Below are 21,014 nucleotides of genomic sequence, written 5' to 3'. Positions count from 1 at the left end.
GATAGATAGATAGATAGAGCGAGCAAAAAAGCAAGTTTATATAAAGGACACATTATGTTAGTCCATTTTATGTAGTTCAAAAAAGTCAAAAATAAACACTGTATTGTTTACGTGCTTATGCACATATGGTAAAACTGAAACAGAGAAGTTGGCGAACATGAAGTTTAATAGTTAATATAGTGGAGTGAGAATGGATAGGGACAGAGTAGGAGGGAGGATGGAGACTGGGAAGAAGGGGAAATGGTTTTTGCAGTTTTTTAGATGGTGAGTACATGGTATTCATTTTGCTTTATTTTACACCTTATTTTTTATTGGTTCTTAGTCAAACATGACAGTGGGATCCATTTTGATAAAATTATACGAACACGGGATAATCTGATTCTTAATTAGGACCCGGTTCTTATGAGTAAGCACATTGGTGGGATTCACTTGGCTATCTTCATATGTGTACATAGGAAAATTATATTAGTTTTATTCTATTGTCTTTCCTATTCCTGTACCCCTCCATTCCTTTTGTTCCCCTTTGTCTAATCTACTGAACTTCTCTTCTTCCCTTCCCCCTCTTTTTTATTATGGTTTAGCTTCCAAGTATCAGCAAAAAATTCAACCTTTGGTTTTTTGGGACTGGCTTATCATGGATGGATAGTCTCTATATCCATCCATTTACTGGCAAATGTCATGAAGCTATTCTTCTTTATGGTTGAGTAATATTCCAGTGTGTGTGTGTGTGTGTGTGTGTAACAATTTCTTTATCCATTCATTTGTTGGTGAGTGTCTAGTTTGGTTCCACAACTTAGCCATTGTGAATGCCTTATTTTTATATTATGTATATTCCTATAGGCATGGAATATTTCCCAAATTTTAAAAATGAAGGGCATTTAATTGTTAAATTAATTTATTTTTTTATTTGTTAAAAAGTGAAAAGAGAATGGGAGAAAACATTTGCAAATCATGTATCAGATATTGGTCCAAGATCCTGAACATATAAAGAACTCTTATGACTCAACAACAAAAGTTAAGAATCTCAAATTAAAAAATGAGTACAGTATTTGAATAGACACATCTCCAAAGAAGATATACAAATGGCCAATGAGCCCCTGAAAAGATGCTCAACATCATTAGATCTTAAAGAAATGCAAATGGAAACCACAATGAGATACCACTTCACACAAAAACATTAAGCCAGTGACAGAAGGACACAGCACACGTCAGAGTCCCCTTTCTTATGTGTATGACTCAGTGGTTCTTAGTGTATTCCCGTGGCTGGGCAGCCTCACCATTACCAACTCTAGAACATTCCCATCACCCCCAGCAGATCCTTGCACTGGGGCTGGGGCTGTAGCTCAGTGCTAGAGTGTCTGCTTAGCATGCACAAGGTCCTGGGTTCAGTCCCCAGCCCTGCAAAGAAAAGAAAAGACTCCCTGTGCTCATTAGCAATCCCTCCCCCATCCCTCTCCCCCACCCATCCCCTGGCAACCACTCATCTACTTTCCCTCTCTGTGGATTGGCCTGGATTTATTCTGGACATTTCGTATAAATGGAATCATATGATACGTGGGCTTTTGTGTCTGGCTCTTTCACTGAGCAGTGTCCTCAAGGCTCGTCCCTGTCAGGGCACACCTCGGCACTGCGTCCTCTGTATGGCTGAATCAGCCTCTGATGTGTGGATAGGACGCGTTTATTTGATCTATCCGTTCATCCACTGATGGACGTTGAGTTTGTTTCCAGTTTGGGGCTATTATGAATTAGGCTTCTGTAACATTCATGTATAAGTTTGTGTGTGTGTGTGTGTGTGTGTATAGGTAGAGGTGGGGGTGGGGGGCACCAGGATTGAACCCAGAAGTACTTAACCACTGAGCCACATCCTCAGCCCTTTTTCATATTTCATTTAGAAACAGGATCTTGCTGAGTTGCTTAGAGCCTCGCTAAATTGCTGAGGCTGGCTTTGAACGCGTGATCCTCCTGCCTCAGCATCCGGGCTGCTGGGGTTACAGGCGTGCACCACTGTGCCCGGTCTTCTCTATGTAACTTTCTGAGGAACTACCGCTCAACTGTTTTCCAAAATGACTGTATCGTCTGAATTCCCACCAGTAACGCCATTTCTCCATAGCCAGGTTCTTCTTTCTTAATTTTTTTAAATTTTGAAACAGGGTCTTGCTGAATTGCTGAGGCTGGCCTTGAACTTGTGATAGCCCTGCCTCAGCCTCCTGAGTCACTGGAATTACAAATATGTACCACTGTACGGTTTTTTGATTTGGGGCTATGGCCATCCTAGTGAATGGGAAGTAAAAAGCATCTCATTGTTGTTTTTAGTCACTTTACTAATTTCAGTACCTAATATCTCAAAGATTCTATTTATATCTTCTGATTTCCCAGTGTTCCCTTTAGGGGAAAACGAGAATTTTCTTTCAAAGTGACAAACCTTTAGAGCTACATGCTCTAAGTCTTTATTCAAAGTATTTAGGCTGAAAATAAAAATCACAGCACACACAGACACACACACACACACACACAGTGTTGCATATTAGAAAATCCCACTTGTCCTTCTAAAGTTTGAAATGAAAGAACAGAGTTAAGGTTTCAATTTTTATCCATTGCTTAAAGCAGGGTTGTTTACTTGGGGGCCCTAAGATGGTTCACAGATACAATTCAGGGAGTCCATGAACTTGACTGGGAATACAATTACCACTTCCAACAAGAGGGTCACAGGGACCCAAATGATCCTCTGCCCTGAAACAGTGGCATTCAGGACGTTGAACATCTGGCAGTGGAGAACAGAGATTGCTCAAAGACAAGGAACAAAGGAGGTGAGCCCTCCAAGTGCCCCAACTTACTGCCCGGAGGAAGTTTCCAGGCTGCAGCAGGAAGAAAGTTGCCCGGGAAGAGCCCAGCAGCCTCTCTGAGCTGAGTCAAGGGACAGAGGTCCAGGAAGGCAAAATGGCCGACCTCACAGGCAAGAGCAGCAAGGAGGGGCTGCACTGCGCGGGGTTTCTGTGGGGACCTCAGCTGAGTATTAATGACCACCTGCATGTGAAGAGAGCACCTGAGCCTGGAAAGAGCCACCTGAAAGGACTAGAGGGGACAACACCCAGAGCCACACAGGCCAGCCATACTCCACATGGGCCAATGATTCAGAGAACATCCAAGGATGAACTAACCCTAGACAAAATCACTCCAGTTCTACTTAACAAAGTCCAAAAAGCAAGAGCAGAAAAGAGCAAACTGTTTCAGGAACCTAACTGAATCTCAAAAGAGAACTTAAAAAAAATTTTTTTTGTAAGAATATAAAAATATCCAGCATCCCATAAGGTAAGAGTCACAAAGTCTGGAATAAAATTAAAAATTACCAGGCCGTCGGGCACAGTGGCACATGCCTGTAATCCCAGTGGCTTGGGAGGCTGAGACAGGAGGATCATGAGTTCAAAGCCAGCCTCAGAAAAAAACAAGGCACTAAGCAACTCAGTGAAACCCTGTCTCTAAATAAAATACAAAATAGAGCTGGAGATGTGGCTCCATGGTGGAGTGCCCCTGAGTTCAATCCCTGGTACCCCCGCAAAAAAAATTTACCAGGCATATGAATAAAGAGGAAAATACAACCCATAATGGAAAAATCAATCAACCAAAGTTAACCAAGAAATGACAGGGCCATTAAAGCTGGGGGTGGGGTTCAGTGATAGAGCAATTGCCTAACATGCACAAAGCCCTGGGTTCCATCCCCAGATGTAAGAAGACAGATGTTATATGGTCCCACTTAGATGAAATATCTGTATTCGGCAAATACTTAGAAAAGTAGATTAGAGGTCACCAGAGACTGAGTGGGGAGGGAATGGGCAGTTATTGCCTAATGATTTCGGCATTTCTGTTTGGAGTGATGAAAAAGTTTTTGAAATAAGTGGTGGTGATTGTTGCACAACGCCACAAATAAAACTAATGTCCCTGAACTGTTCAGTAGCTCCCCAGGGATCTGTAGGGGATTCATTCCAAGACCTCCAGTGGATGTCTGAAACTTCCTACTGTACTGAGCACCACATATACTATATTTTATACATACATACCTATGATAAAGTTGAATGTACAAATCAGGCCCAGTAAGAGACTAACAACAATTACTAGTTATAAAATTAAGAAATCATAACAATACATTGCAATAAAAATGATAAGAATGTAGTCCCCCCACCCCTCTCTTTCAGCTGCTACAGAGCAGGTAGCATATACAGCATGGATACTGTGAACAAAAGAACAGAGCAAGAAGATATGAGATTTTATAATGCTTCTCAGAATGGCAATTTAAAATGTATGCATTATTTAATTCTGGAATTAGCCATTAGGTTTTGGGGACTTCAGTTGATTTGGGGTATTTCTAAACTATGGAAATGGAATTGTGGCTAAGAAGGGGCTACTATACTCTTTTAAATGATTACAATGGCAAGTTTTATGTCATTACATAGATTTTACCAAAAATAAGGAAAAATGAAATGAAATTACATAGGTGTTTTTTTTTTTAAGTGCTGCAGATTGAACCCAGGATCTTGGGTGTGCCAGCCAAGTTTTCTACTATTGAGCTACATCCCCAGTGCCCGATGAGCTATTTCTTAACAAAATGAACAGAGTATCAGTGAACTATGGGACAACATCAAACAGTCAAATATACAGGCAATTGGAGTCCCCAAATGAGGGGAGAGGAGGACAATAAAATGTGGAAGAAATAACTGTTTAAACTATTTTAACTGTAGGGGCTGGGGTTGTGGCTCAATGGTAGAGCCCTTGTCTAGCACATGCAAGGCACTGGGTTTGATCCTCAGCACCACAAAAATAAATAAATAAGGGTATTGTGTCCATCTACAACTAAAAAAAATATATATTTAAAATAATGTAATAATGTGTTATGGCATTTGTGGAGCAAATGCATGACTGGCTGGGAGCTGAGTTTTGGAAGTCGACTGTATAGAATTCTTACCGTGTGCGAGGGCATCGCACCTCTCGAAGGCTGGCTGTGGTGAGCTAAAGATGACATTGTAAATCCAAGGCAGCCCCTAAAGTAACAGAAAAAACAGTGACATCTAGTCATCCAGCAAAAGAGATGAGCAGAATAATGGAGAACATTCCGTTAATCCCAAGAAAGGCAGGAAAAGAATAACAACAAAAAAATTAAGTTCTTTTCCTCCCTGGATGCCTGAGGACTGACGCCATCAGGACAGACACAGCGACTCTCCACACCAGGAAGTTCATGACCGACCGACTACTTAGAGGAAGCACCTCGTCCACGTCCTTCACTCTGGGAAGGCAACTGTGCCTAAGGTAAGTCTTCAGGAAAAAATAGCCCCAATGTACAAGGCCACACCATGTGTCGCCTTTGTATTTGGAGTCAGGACCCATTTTGGTGGTGGCCAGATGTAAGATCCCTTGGAGATTTGTCACTGAAGAGTAAAACTAAGCCCTTTTGAGTAAAAATAAATGAATGAATACAACTGATTTAACAAATAAAAATATATTTCAAATACTAATAATATATGAATATGTTATATTTATACAATATATTAGCAACATATACATATATTATGTTTATATAATGTTACAATGCATTGAATAATGCATAAATATATTACATGAACATGAGTACAATGCATTAATAATGAATAAATATATTACATGAACATATTATATAGTATCAAATATATAAAATATAATGTATAAATATGACACATAAATATATTGGATATGTAAATATATTTAATAGAGAATATTTGTTTATAAATAAATACAGTGACAGTCAATGGGGTAACTTAAGTTTATAAAGAGTGTGGATCTGTGACACTCAGAAGGAATAAATATGTTGGAATGAAAGGACCATGATGTCAAAATTTTCCACTGAAACTCAAAACTGCCACAGATGTGAAATTTTAGAGCCACGTCATCAAATGCATAATTTACAAATGGAGATGGTCATGAGCTCCTTTGGTGTCTCCCCAATCCGCTCACTTATTTCAAGCCCGTGAAAGAGTAAGGAGAGAGAGAAGGAGGTGAGTCCCTGTGATGTGGCGGACACACTCCTGCGAGGGAGAACAGACTGTCCTCCATCTCGTCTGAAGACACCAGTGCGGCTGTGATCTCTTATCTTGGAGAGGCAGACGTGAGGATTTCCTAAGGATCACATCACAGGAAGTGCCTCTGGGACCCAGTGTGGGGTTCCCCTGAAGGATACAGGGCCCACAGGGAAGGGGTTCATCTGGACTTTGGCCAGGCTGAGGGAATGGCAGGCATCTGCTCATATGGGAACTGCCCCCCCTCTTACTTCTATATGCTCCCTCTTCATTAAAAGAGCAGCTGGTAAGTGGGCAGGGTGGGTCCTGATAGACAGCAGAGTCGACCATGACTGCCTCCCAGGACCCCTGCTGCCAGTCTTGGAGTGGGCGCAGGAGAAGTCTTCACCTTGTGAGGGTAATGGCTCCCCACGGTGCCCTGGTGTGCTGCATGTGGCTCTGTGGGCCATAGGCGAAGCTTATCCACCGCAGACCTAAGCGGTGACAGCGTGCCCGGTGGTCTCCAGGGAGCACGGGACCATGACGAGGACCTGCCTCCTCTCTTGCAGGCGGGCTGAGGTGAGGCGTTTCTCAGCTCTTCCTGATGGCTCTCAGGAGCCCCCCTGCCCCTCCTTAGGGTCCATCTGTTAGTTCAACCATGGAATCAACCCCTCCACAACAAGATGTCCCAGAGCTCACGAACATTGTCCTCAGGCCCCTTTGGTTTCAGTGTCTTGTGGAACAGGGAGCCAACACCTCCTGCTTCTGCCACCTATATAAATAATAAACCACCTGAATCTAAAAAGGGCTAGTCATTTCTTTACCAATCTGACAGCCTCCTGGACACCCCTGAGTGAGTTCGAGGTTGAGTCATAGTGGTCCTGAGTCAGGACTGTGTTTCACAACTTAAGTGTCCCAAAGACCCTTCAGGAGCCAGCAGAAGGACAGTGGCACCTGCCTCCGCTTTCATCCCGTGGCAGGGGAGAGATGGCCCATCAGATCAAGGATTTTGTTGTTTTTGCAATGCTGGGGATGGAACCCAGGGCCTCGCACATGCAAGGCAAGCGCTCTACCACTGAGCCACACCCCACAATAAGTTTTTATCTTCCAACTCTTTATTATCCAATCTACTAGGTTTCCTCCTTGGTGTAAGAAGGTGATGTCACACGTTTCAGAGAGTGTATATCTTCTGTGAAGCGCAGTGATTTGGCTTTGCTCTTGTTCTGTTTTGCAGTCATCTTGCACACTTTTGATGTGCTTTAAATCATTGTTGGTATTAAATGCTTTCTGGGGGCTGGGGATGTGGCTCAAGCGGTAGCGCGCTCGCCTGGCATGCATGCGGCCCGGGTTCGATCCTCAGCACCACATACAAAACAAAGATGTTGTGTCCGCCGATAACTGAAAAATAAATATTAAACTTCTCTCTCTCTCTCTCTCTCTCTCTCTCTCTCTCTCTCCTCACTCTCTCGCTCTCTCTTAAAAAAAAAAGAATTAAAAAAAAAAATAAAATAAATGCTTTCTGAAGCTCAGGTTGTTGCATTTTGGGCCAGCAGGAGCCCCTTCAAGTGGATTCCTGTGTCCTTTTAAAAAGCCACCTGCAGTTTTTCATCTGTCTTTGGTTTCTGGCATGATTAGATTTTTTCTAGGCTCATCGGTTGCATGTCTTGCCACAAATCTGGGATCAGCCATGTCTACAGAGAGTCCTTGCTTCTCTTAGAGGAGAGCAATACTTGGTGACCATACTTGGGCTCCAGGGGAGATTCTCTTGCTACTGCGTTGACATAATAGTTTCTGAGCCTGTGCACAGGCTGGGGCTAACCTCTCCTCTGGATCCTCATCAACTACTTTGATCCCCCCAAACCCCCACAGAGGGAAACTTGTCTCTAGATTAGGGTCTCGAGGGAGGGCACAGTGAAAATCTGGTGAACCTTGACCAGAGAGTTTTTCCTTTGTAAACTGAGATACGATGGCTCCCTCGGTGGGCGCCAAAGGCTCACAGTTTGAGTCTGTCTGCTTTCCCTCCCTTTGGCAAGGCACAGGAAGAAAACCCCACAGAGCAGATCCTAAAAGGGGACATCAAAACAAATGCCCTACCTGCCTGTCAAGTCAGTGACACAAATGAGCATAGGAACTCACTAACACATTCCTCACAGAATCTATCCTAGGAACCAAAGAACTGCAAAGAACCAAGATGAGGGGAGAGAAATATAGACATTAAATCAAACGAGCTAAACCTTACGATTCTAAATTTAAGTGGGAAATGTTTATATGTGATCATAATTTGTTTTCCGATTTCCGGATGATTTGTTTTCTAGCTCTAACAGCAACTCAGTAACAAGAGCATCCCTGGTGACTGACTATGGTCTCTAAGTACCATTCTCCTCTAAAAGGAATGAGGGCTCTCTAAAGAAATGACTAGGCCTGAGTTGGAGTCAAGAAATGTAGCAGATAAGCTTAAAAAATCTAATCAGGTCAGAAATCAGGCAGAATTAAAGATTACAGAAGACACAGGACTTTTGAAAAAGACACAAGATTCAAGTCCCCTTTTCTTGCTACGTGATGCTCTGTGGCACCTTGGGACTCTGCCGGCAAGAAGACTGTCACCAGATCAAGCCTCTGGGCTTACACCTCCAGAATCATGAGCCAAAATCAATCTCTTTTATTTTCTTTTTTATTATTATTTTTTAGTTGTAGTTGGACACCATACCTTTATTTTATTTATTTATTTTTATGTGGTGCTGAGGATCGAACCCAGTGCCTCACATGTGCCAGGCAAGTGCTCTACCACCGAACCATGCCCCAGCCCAGTGTGATTAACATTTTAGAGATTAGAAATTTAGGCTCTAAAAAACTGAAGATTCAGCTGGATGCAGTGGTGCACACCTGTAATCCCAGCAGCTTGGGAGGCTGAGGCAGGAGGATTGCAAGTTCAAAGCCAGCCTCAGCAAAAGTGAGGTGCTAAGCAACTCAGTGAGCCCCTGTCTCTAAATAAAACACAAAATAAGGCTGGGGATGGGGCTCAGTGGTCGAGTGACCCCTCGAAATTCAATCCCTGGTACCCACCCACCCCCCCCCAAAAAAAAGAATTGATGATTCATCCAGGATCAATTAACCCTGGCAAGTGGCAAACACAAGATTTCCAAAGCTTGTGGTCTTCCTGGCTGTGCACCCTCTCCCGCTCTAAGACAAGAGGGAAGGCAGGTGAGAGTGTGAACCATTTGGAAGGGGAAGAGGGAGCAGCAGATGGCAGTGTTTCTGACTGGTGGCCTCTTTTCCCTGTGGAGTTGGATGGGAGGGTCTCAAGGACAAGGACAATGAGGAGGAGCCAGTCACATTCCCCATTCAAGACGATCTGAGCCACCCAGGGAGACAGAGGTGTCCCCACAGAAGGCAATTCAGTAGGGGAACTCTCAGGTCCCTCATGTGCCCCCCCCCACACACACACACACACACACACGCTGCAGCAGCTCGGGATGGAAAGGTGCGACTCCAGACAGTGTGAATTGACTCAAGCTCTGTATGAGTCAGCAAGGGGTGGAGCAATTCCAAATAAAGATCATGCAAACTCACTGACACCCAGGGACCCAGTAAGGGGAGATGACATCCAACCCTGTCCCCATCTCTCTGTGCTTTAATTGTATCTGAACTTCTGTTTTCTGCACTGCTCTGCCCTGTCCCTGGGGAGACACCTGCATGAAGTTGGTGGGGCCAAAAGAGGTACCAAAGAGGCCTGAGTGGGTTCTGTGGGGCCCCTGGGCAACAGAGGAGGGAAAGGTGAGGCCCTCTGCAGGGAGGAACAAGGCCCAATGCCTACAGCCTTCAGCCAAAGAGTTGGGTTGCCTAGTAACATTATAGCATGGTAATTAAGCACATAGATTTTGGGGTCAGATGCTCTGTCAGGATCCCCATCCCATCACTTACTGTTACGTGACCTTGGGCAGGTTACTGAACTCCTCTGGGTCTAGTTTCGTCATCTGAAAAATGGAGATAATTAAAAAAAATAGTGTCTACTAAGACTTTCATTCCTAGAGATGACACATTAAGTAACTCCAAGCAACCCACTCACTGCATAAGTTAGAAAGGCTAGTCAAAATATTTTTTAATCTGTTTGAAGGCTGTGGAATGTTAAGGAGATAGGAAAGAATTATGAGGCTAAGATCTGGGAAAAGACAGAAATCCCATGAGGTGAGCCCAGCATTGGAGACCATATTTTTCCTGGAGTCGTCTGCCAATTTGGAAAAAGTGGATGAATGTCTAAAAGACCCAGAAGATTTCTGACAGGCCTGTTGGACTAGGGGACTATTATTTGAATACAAGACCTGCCAAGATTAGGGTCCTGATTAAAGTCTCTGTGCTTTGAAATGAGGGGAAAAAAGAAGCTATATCCTAAGAGTCAGAGGATACCAGAAATAGACCAACCCTCACATGGACTGAAGTCCAGCTTCTAATCATCTCAGTTTCTGAAATTCAATGAAGACAATCATAGACGGCTAGAACTCTCAAGCACTAGCAATATGTATCCTGGAAGAAGTAAATTTAAATCCTCTCAGGAGGCAGCTAATATAAATACCTATTAAAAATAATCAGGCAGGACTCCAGGTGTAGCTCAGGAGTAGAGCACTTGCTAGTGTGCACAAGGGACTGGGTTCCATCCCAGTACCACAAAGAAAAAAGTAACCAGGCCAGACAGAGTGACACTCACCTGTAATTCCACTACTTAGGGGGCTGAGACAGAAAGATTGCAAGTTTAAGACCAGCCTGGGTAACTTAGTGAAACCCCTGGCTACAATCTCCAGTACAGAAAAAAAAAGTAACCAGGCACACTAGTAGATAAGATATCATGTAGGAAATCCAACAGAAACAACAGACTCTAAAGTTGCATGCACCTAATAATATTCTTAAAATAAAGCAAAAATGGACAGATCTGCAAAGAGAAATAGCTATATCCAAAAATAGTGAGGTTTTCACACTTTTCAATTAAAGAAATTATAGAATAGTTAGAAAAACAGTAAGGATAAGAATCATTTGCACAACTTAACTTCTTTATTAAGAGCATTATAGTTACACATAGTACTTGGGCTCATTTTGACAAAACCATACATGCATGGAGTTTGATTAATGCATTTCAGTCCCTGTTCCTCTGCTTTCCTACTCCTCCTCCCTCCAACTAGTCTCCTTCCTCTACTCTACTGATCTTCCTTTTGCTCATTGATTTATTTATTTTTGATGGGTGCTTCCTATATATACATAAAGGTGGAATTCCCTGTGGTATAGTTATATATGCACATAACATGATTTTGTTAAATTCATTCTACATTTCCTCTTCTTTTCTATCCCTCCTCCCTCCCTCTCAATATCCTTCTTCTACTCCATTGATCTTTGCTATATCCTTATAATCTGAGCCCTGGGGCTGGGATTGTGGCTCAGCGGTAGAGTACTCACCTAGCACGGGCAGGGCCTGGGTTCGATCCTCAGCACCCCATAAAAATAAAAAAGGTATTGTGTTGTGTCCATCTACACCTAAAAACATAAATAAATATTTAAAAAATCTAAGCCCCCTGAATTTTTCCCCTTAATTTGCTCTAGCTTCCACATATGAGAGAAAACAATTGACCCTTGATTTTCTAAGTCTGGCTTATTTCACTTAGCATGATGTTCTCCGGTTCCATCCATTTACCAGCAAATGCCATAATTTCATTCTTTGTGACTGAATAAAACTCCATACTATATTTTCTCAATTCATTCATCTATGGATGGGCCTCTGGTTCCATAATTTGGCTGTTGTGAATTGTGCTTCAATAAACATTGATGTGACTATATCACTAAAATATGCTGATTTTTAATTCTTTTGGTTAAATACCAAGGAGTGGAATATCTGGGTTCAGTTAGGTTCCTAGGTTGTTTTGTTTTGTTGTACCAGGGACTGAACCCAAGGGGCACTTAACCAGTCCTTTTTATTTTTTATTTTGAGACAAGGTCTTACTAAGTTGCCCAGAATGGCCTTCAACTTGTAATCCTCCTACCTCAGCCTCCCAGGTTGCTGGAATCACAGGTATGGACCACCACAGTCCAACCCATTCCAAGTTTTTTTGAGAAATTTCCATACTGCTATCCAGAGCAGTTGTACTAATTTGCAGTATCAGCAACAATGTATGAGTGTACTTTCCCCCAACATCCTCAGAGGCATTTATTATTATTTGTATTCTTGATAGATGACATTATGACTGGAGAGAGATAAAAATCTTCATGTACTTTTGATTTGCATTTCCTTAATTGCTACAGATGTCAAATATTTTTTCGTGTATTGGTTGGTCATTTGTGTTTCCTCTTTTGCGAAGTATATGTTTAGTTCTTTTGCCCATTTATTGAGTGGGTTATTTGTGAGTGGTTTTTTTTTTCATTTTTTTGTTTTTTTTTTTTTGCTTTTGGTGTTAAGTTTTTTTGAATTTGTTTTATTAATCCCCTGTCACAGGAAGAACTGACAAAGATTATCTCCCATTCTGTAGGCTCTCTTTTCACACTCTTAATTGTTTCTCTTGCTGTGCAGAAGCTCTTTAATTTTTTTTTTAAAGAGAGAGAGAGAGAGAGGATTTTAATATTTATTTTTTAGTTTTCAGCGGACACAACATCTTTGTATGTGGTGCTGAGGATCGAACCCGGGCCGCACGCATGCCCGGCGAGTGTGCTACCACTTGAGCCACATCCCCAGCCCCATAGCTCTTTAATTTGATGCCATCTCACTTATTGATTCTTGGTTTTATTTCTTGAGCTTTAGAGGTCTTATGAAGGAAGTCAGTACCTGCACCAATATGGAGTGTTGACCCTATGTTTTCTTAGTGTTTGCAAAGTTTCTGGTCTAATTCCTAAGTCTGTGTTACACTTTTTTTTTTTAAAGAGAGAGAGAGAGAGAGAGAGAGAATTTTTTAAATATTTATTTATTTATTTTAGTTTTCGGTGGACACAACATCTTTGTTTGTATGTGGTGCTGAGGATCGAACCCGGGCCGCATGCATGCCAGGCGAGCGCGCTACCACTTGAGCCACATCCCCAGCCCCTGTGTTACACTTTGACATGATTTTTGTGCAGGGTGAACCACTTAAGTTTATAGACATAAGTACAGTGAGATATTGGAACTGGCTTATATCCTGTTACAAGAACCAGTTGTTAAACTTTGAAGATGTTTGTGAGATGGTTGATATCTCATTGTAACTTGAAATTGACCATGGTAAGGGTGCTTATCGCATGGTGGGCAACTGCTAAAAATCAGGGGTTTATTCCCTCTGATTCCCCAAAAAGCATATCACTGAACATGGGAAACCATATCTAATTACTAATTGCAAGCACTTTTCAAGTATGCGTGAAACATTTACAAAAAAAAATGTATACTGGACTGTAGTCTTAATATATTTCTAAGGGTTGAAATAATCAGATCGTATTCTCTGATCACAATTCAAATAGCCTAGAAATCAATAACCAAAAAAAAAAAAAAGTAGGAAATTCCTGTGTATTTGTCCCTGGACACAGTCCCTACCAAAGACTCCGTAAACAAGGGTTAATGAGACAACCAGTAGTCCTCACTGCTTTAACTGACCCCAGAGCATAATTTATATCCAACCTGTCCCTGCTGCCCCCTGCATTCTAGATTTCCCTCATCCATGGCCAGGACTTTGACATGGTGGCGTGACCTCAACTTCCATCCCTAAAAAGTTAACTCTCTGAATTTCTTTACCTTCATAAGGTCACAGTGGCTGTATTTATCCATTTCCAGTCACCATTGGATGTGGAATCACCAAGTAATGGTGCCCAATAAATCTGTCACATTCCAGACCTACTCCTCCATGTAGCTGGAGTCACCTAAGTCCCCATGACAATCAAGGTCACGTGTTCTATTCCATTTCTTTGATGGCTGTTCCCCAGGAGTGAAGATCTCAAAATGAGTCGGTTCAATTCACTGGATCCCTCTCTGGTCCTCCAGGTTGTTTTCCCAAACCAGGAATCCAAATTTCTGACCCAAAGCAGCCTAAGTTTAAAGAAATGAGAAGTACAGGTTCACCCAGAGGATCGCGGGGGTCATAGTGAGAAGGGCCACCCCTACTTCCCCTTTGTTCCCCAAACCTATGAATTCCAACCACAGGGAATCCAGCGGCCATATATCAGCAGTAGGTCCCATACACATTCCTCAACCTGGAACCCATCACTCCAACCGCTCGGGATGCGTTTCCAGCATCATCTCATCTGAGAACTGAACAGTCGACACTATGCGCTGGGGATCAGAGGCGTTCAGGTATTGTAGTAGCTGTTCCTCTCACCATGTAGCCCCCCCCACTTTTGACGTGACATGATTCTTGGCCTGAGATGATGTGTGAGGTCCCCGACAGCAAACCAGATGCATCCTACAAACCCTTGAATGATGGTGCTGGGAGAGGTGAGGTAGGATGAGGCAACCCCGTATCTGATGTGGTATCAGTTCCACCAAGAGGCTGACTGGGCTCCTCACATGCTAGTGCTCTATCAAGGGTCACCATGTTCTGGCATTTAGCAGCTGCAATAAATCCAGCAGCATGGTGGAAGGAAGCCCAGACATGGCCATCAGCCCTTCACGTGGCTCCCTTGCTCATGGACCAATTGCACAATCACTGGAATGGGTTAGGTCAGAGGCTCAGGACCTCGTAGGCCAGCCATCTGGTCTACCTGGTGATGGCCCTCCCCTTGGCAGTAACTGTTGCCTTGGAGATGTTTTGACTTGTAGCCTGCTTTGAGTTGAAGGTCGGCTAACCTGAATCTGCATTTTCTCCTTTCAAGCCCTCAAAATAGGTAACAGAAAGCAACCAACACTCGCCATTGCTCCCAGGTCTTTCTAGTGAGGGCAACTGGTACCTAAACCAAAGCTTTACTTTCTACCTATATCTAACAGGAGAGAGCACTAGTCATCATGGTGCTGCTCCAGGCCAGGGTTATTCCCTTCCACTCACCCCAGCAGAGGGTCTTTCTTTGTAGCTTGACCAGTGCATAATTCGATTCCCTGATCCTATCCTGGGGGGCTGCTTTCTTGAGCCACCTCCAGTACCCATGTCCAGTACCTCTGTTCCCTCCAGAAGTGTGAGTAATTTATTTGGGGCAGTGATCTCAAAGGGATGGAAAGTAGGAGACTAGGAAGATTGAGACGGAGAAGGAAGAGAAACACAATTAGCCACCAACTCCTGTCCCCATTAGTTAGGTATTGCCACAAGTAACAACTCCCCTGCAGATTCCAGATCTGCACCAAGTGGGCCCCAGGGCATAAACAGAGAGCTGTTTGGTGCACCTGAGAGTTAGCACACACCTGCGCTCAGCTGGTTGCCAACGGCAATGGCCAGAATAAAATTGTGCTGAGATTTGAAATGAAGCATCAGCACAGTGAGGAAAAGCAGTTTCTTCAATAAGTGGTTCTGGGAAATTTAGTCATCAATATGGAAAGAATGAAATTAGGCTTCCGCACCAAACCCAAAAGATAATTTTAAGTGAATCGTAGATCTAAATGCGAAAGGCAAGACAATAAAGCATCTAAAAATAATATTAAAGAGTTTCTTTACAACCTTGGGGTAAGAAATGGGTTTTTTAAAAATAGAACACAAAAATCCCTCAATGGGGAAAATAGAAATGTTTGACTACATTCAAATGAAGAGCTTTTGGACAAAAAGATACAAGCAAGAGAGTAAACCAAAAGCCACAGAATAGAAAATACATTCTGATTGATTCTAGGTATGTGGAGTTCCAGAAACGAAAATGGAGTTTTAGGGTTGATGTTTTGGTAAAAATATTAAAATACTAAAAGTAAGGAAGTAATTACCATTAAAATTAGGTGAGTAGGGGACCAGGGGTAAAGCTCTCTGGTAGAGCACTTACCTAGCATGTGGGAGGCCCTGGGTTCAATCCTCAGTCCTGGGAAAAAAAAGTAAAAAATAGAATCTATTGCATGAGTTTCTTGTGAGAATTCAATGAGGTAATGCCCAGGGCGCAGTAGACCAAGACCCTGGCACATGGAAAGCGCTCCAAAGGTTACTGACTGATTTCCATTGTCTTGGGGGCATTTTAAATATGGCTTCTTCCTGTGTGTGGAGCTCAGCAGAGGATTTGCGAGTGGTCCACACATTCATGGAAGGTCATCCAAGGAGGGTTTGTAGGTCACAGGTGGGAACAATAGGGTCAAGAGCTGAGAGGGGCCAAGGACACAGAGCAGTCATGGACCAGCCCAGATGGGGATGCATCTGGGATGGCTAGAATGTGGTTGGTCCCCATGGTGACAAGATATTGAATAGGTGGAAACTTAATTCAGCTGTGGTGTTCAGAGGCGAGCTTTGGGAGGTGACGAGGGTTAGATGAGGTCATTGTGGTAGAGTCCCCATGAGTGAATCCTGGTGGCTTTACAAGAAGAAGGAGAGAGACCATAAGAGGCACACAGGGCCCACTCCCTGTCTCTCACCTGGTGATACCCTGCACTTCCTTGGGACTCTTCAAGCAAGAAGGTCATCACCAGATGCAGCCCTTGACCTAAGACTTCCAGAACCCTGAGCCCAAATCATCACCTTTTCATTAAAAATCACCCAGAAACCAATGCACACAGCAGCTTCTGCTGGGCCCTTCAACCAGCAGATCTGAGGGTTCAAGTTCAGGGACAGGAAGGCCTTTTAGTGACCCAAACTGGGAAGTCTGATGGGTGGAGACCATGCCAGCTGCCGGCCCAGGCACCCGCTACGACTGCTCAGCGTCGTCCAGCTTAAGAGAGGACCCTGCCACCAGGACAACCAGGACTCTGAGCATGTGGAGCCCAGCACATTGGCCTCTGGGCTTTGGAAAACTTATTGCCCCTACCATTGGCCTTCTGCTGGGTGGGGCAGATTTATAGAGCTCAAGCTGCATGTGGGGTGCACTGTGGGCTGAATATTGGCACCACTTCCCCCAAACACCCAAACATGAAAAGCAAGTCAGCTGTTGTTTATTATGTCAATGTGGGACTTGAATAGAATTAAATCACCCTTTTTAAGTATATGCTGCCATGAGTTTGACAGATGTGTATGGTCAGATTGCCATCTCCATGATCCAGATATAGAACATTTCCAGTCCAAAAAAGTTCCCTTGGGCCATATGCCCCTCATCTCCTCCTGTTACCTACCCTTGATCTCTGGCAACTTCTGATCTGTTTTATTTTGGCTTTTCCAGAATGCTCAGTCAATAGAATTGCTCAGGTTGTGGACTTTCAGATGTGTGTGTGTGTGTGTGTGTTTGGGGGGGTGTACTGGGGATTGAACCCAAGGGCACTTTACCACCAAATCATATTCCCAACCCTTTTGTTTTGAGACACAGGGTCTCACTAAGTTGCTGCAGCTGGCCTCGAACTTGTGATCCTCTTGCCTCAGCCCCAGTAGCTGGTATTCCGGGTATACACCACCACACTGGGCAGCCCAATACTTTTGAGATTTATCCATGTTGCTGCAAGTATCAACAGGTTCTTCCTTTTAGTGCTGAGGAGAATTTCACTGTGAGGATAAATCCCACTTTGATGGGCAGGTGGGTTGTTGCCAGTAGGGGGCAATAAGGAGCCAAGCTGCTATACATTTTTACACACAGGTTATTCAGTGGGAACATCTGTTTTCACTTCTCTAAACACCCGGGAGTGAGGCTGCTGGGTTGCTAAGTGTACGTTTACCTTCATAGAAAAATGGCAAGCTCCTTTCTGAAGTGGAGACAGTCTATCTTTGTTTTTGTTTTGTTTTACAATTTTTTCTCCTTTTTGCTTTCCAGGGGTGCTGGGGATGGAATCCAGGGCCTCATGCGTGCTAAGCATGTGCTCTACCATGGAGCCGCAGCCCCAGCCTCCCTCTTTGTTTTTATATCTGTTCATGGATCTGTTTTCTTCTCTTGAACAGATGCAGCCCTTGACCTAGGACTTCCAGAACCCTGAGCAGCCCCAGGACATTTGTAAAAAGACCTCGGACTCGCTAATTCCGTGAGAAACTCAAACTCTAGAATATTCATAGGCAGTTTTACTGCTTCAGCACTTTCAGTGTCATCCATGACTCCAAGGACTGAGACAGGGTGGTCCTTTTGAGTGATCAACTGTTCCAGTTTTCCTGAGACTCTTGGTTTTGACATTAGAAGTCCCACATCCCAACCCCTCAGTTCTGGGACCAAACTGGGGCAGGCAGTCACCCTCTGGGTGTCAGGCGCTGTGCTGGACACATACATCACTTGGTGTATGAACCTGTCTCCAGGGTAGGTTTGCTGGTGCCCTCCTGGCACGTGAGGAAACCGTATTGGAGAGCTTAAGTTGCAAGCTTAGGGTAGGCGAAGCCAAAATTTGGCACCAGGTCTCCCAAACCCCAAAGCACGGTGTCTTCCCTGGATGGAAGACCTTGCTTTCTAAGTGCCCAGTTCCAGGATCCCCGGCAGTGGCTGGACTTGAAGACATGGTTGGTCTGGGTGGGGCTTTGCTGCCCCCTGGTGGTGGGTGGGATGGCACAATTGGGTCTGAGACCTGTGGGGCATTCAGAGGTGAGGGAGAGGAATCTTTCATCCCAAAAAGCAGAATCTCAAATCTGCTTTCTGTTGTAGGAGGGTGCCAGGTGAACACTCTCCACCAGGCTCTTTTTTTTTTATCCATATCTTTTTTTCTATCCATATGTGAGCCCCTTAATCACTCAGGCCACCAGAGACCCAGATTTGACTTTGTGAGAGCCTGGGCCTCTTCCCTCTCATCCTTATCTGTATAACCAGGACCATAAGAACATCAGTGACATGGATGGACTTGGACATCAAGGTCATTACCAGCTCTCACACCACCTGCTTTCTACCACCTTTGTGCATTCGTTCACGTCATCAATTCACTGAACTTCCATCTGCTCACTGTCCACCACGCCCCATCTCTGTGCCTGACCCTGAGCTGGGGGTGCTGTAGCAACAGCTGCCAACAGGTCAGATGCTGGCCCAGTGTTCCTGGCTCTGTAACTCTGTGCTGCAACAATGTCTCGTGTTGTCATTCACTGAGTAACCACTTATTTATTGAGTGTCCATTTGCTCTTTTTTTTTTTTTAGCAGCGGGTGACTTAACCACTGAGCCACATCCACAGCCTTATTTATTTTTTATTTTGAAACGGGGTCTGGCTAAATTGCCCAGGCTGGCCTCAAACTTGTGATTCTTCTGCCTCAGCCTCCCTAACTGGGCTTACAGATGAGCACCACTGTGCCCAACTAGCAAGTGACATTTAAGCTAAGGTAAGAACCCCCTGAGTGGGAGTTCTTCAGGGAAGAGAAGTCATTCCAGGCAAAGTCCTTGTTTTGTAGAGTGTTTAGAGACAAGTGACGTACCAGGTTGCTAAAGTGTACAATAAAGGACAAATTTGTGTATATGAACCCACCCAGGCCAAGCCCTCTCTGGATTCCAATGACAGACCAAGTCAAGGACTTCCCTGAGTTCCCCTCGCCCTTGGAAAACCACCCACTATGGGGCATCCAGGAACAGCCTTTAGAGAACTAATGAAGCATCCTTCCCTTGTCCACCTTCCATCCTCCTGGGAACCCAGTGGGAGAACTGTTCTAGGCTGAGCAGACAGCAGTAGTATTGAGGTTCCTGTCCCTAATATGCTGTGTTCATCCAGTAAATGTTTATTTAGAGTGCCTTGCTGTGGAATGGCACTGGGAGATGTAAGAAATGGCACTGGGAATGCCCCAGACACTGGGATACAGTAAGAAATAAGAGCTGGCATCTACTGTACAGGGGCTCTCGAATGGCAAACAAGAAAACAGAAGCTGTAAAGACTAACAGGAACATGTCTGTAATTGAACAAACTGGGGTTCTGGCTTGTTACAGGAAGGAAGGCCATATTTATCTCAGGCAGAGGCTGTTAACAGGGCTTGAAATAAGATTTGGGTTTGTATAAGGTGACTTGTGAAAGTATGCTTTTGTTCTGGTTTAGATGCTGTCAGGAAGTGAGGACAATTCTATGATCAGATATCTTAATAAATATTTATATTAGATTTGCCAGAGAAACAACCAAGAGAATGTATTTATTATAAGGTACTGGCTCATGGGATCATGAAGACTGACAAGTCCTACATCCGCAGGCTGAGTCAGGAAGCTGGAGAGCCACCAGGGTTGATGATGTAGTTCTGGTCCCAGTTGGAAGGCCAAGACCCCAGTCTGAAGTCTGGTGGACAAAAGCCAATACTGGATCCCAGTTCAGAAGCCATCAAGCAAGAATTCTGTCTCCTTTGTAGGAGGGATGTCTTGTTCCATTCAGGGTTTTAACTGATTGGATAAGGGCCACATATTAGAAGGATATACTCAGTCTACCAATTTAAATATTAATCTCATCCAGAAACAGACACACCCAGAATCATGTTTGACCAAATATTCAGGAACTCCATGACCCAGTCAAGTTGACATGTAAAATTAATGATAGCCAGGCACGGTGGCACGTGCCTCTAATCCAAACGACAGGGAGGGAAGCTGAGGCAGGAAGATCACAAGTTCCAGGCCAGCCTCAACAATTTAGTAAGACCTTGTCTCAAAAATAAATAAATAAATAAATAAATAAATTAATTAAAATAAAAAGGGCTGGGGATGTCACTCAGTGGTAATGTGTCCCTGGACTCAAGTCCCAGTAACAAAAATAAATAAAAATAAAAATTGGTCACAATATGTAAAAGGAAAGGAACGAATCAGGGCTGGCGCAGGTAAGAAGCCGCAGTTACAAGTATTAGCTGGAGTGGAAAGATGTGGGTCTCTTTCTGGTAGGAGCAATATTCTTGCTTTCGCGAGTTTGGACAGGACTGCGGAGCGCTCTAGGTCTCCCTCCATCACAGTCCCAGGAAGGCCTTGTGCGATGTGGGTGTTCTGTGGAGTTAATTACGTTCAACAGAACCTCAGGCCTAGCTGTAAACGTCTGGCCGGTCCCCAGACTGGAGGGGCGGCTGTTCTCTTCCTGGTAAAACAGCCTCATGCCCTCGGCTGAGGAA

Source organism: Marmota marmota, unplaced genomic scaffold (genome assembly GCF_001458135.2).
Source record: "Marmota marmota marmota unplaced genomic scaffold, marMar, whole genome shotgun sequence".
In the NCBI taxonomy this organism is placed as follows: domain Eukaryota; kingdom Metazoa; phylum Chordata; class Mammalia; order Rodentia; family Sciuridae; genus Marmota; species Marmota marmota.
This window is presented reverse-complemented; position numbering follows the sequence as displayed.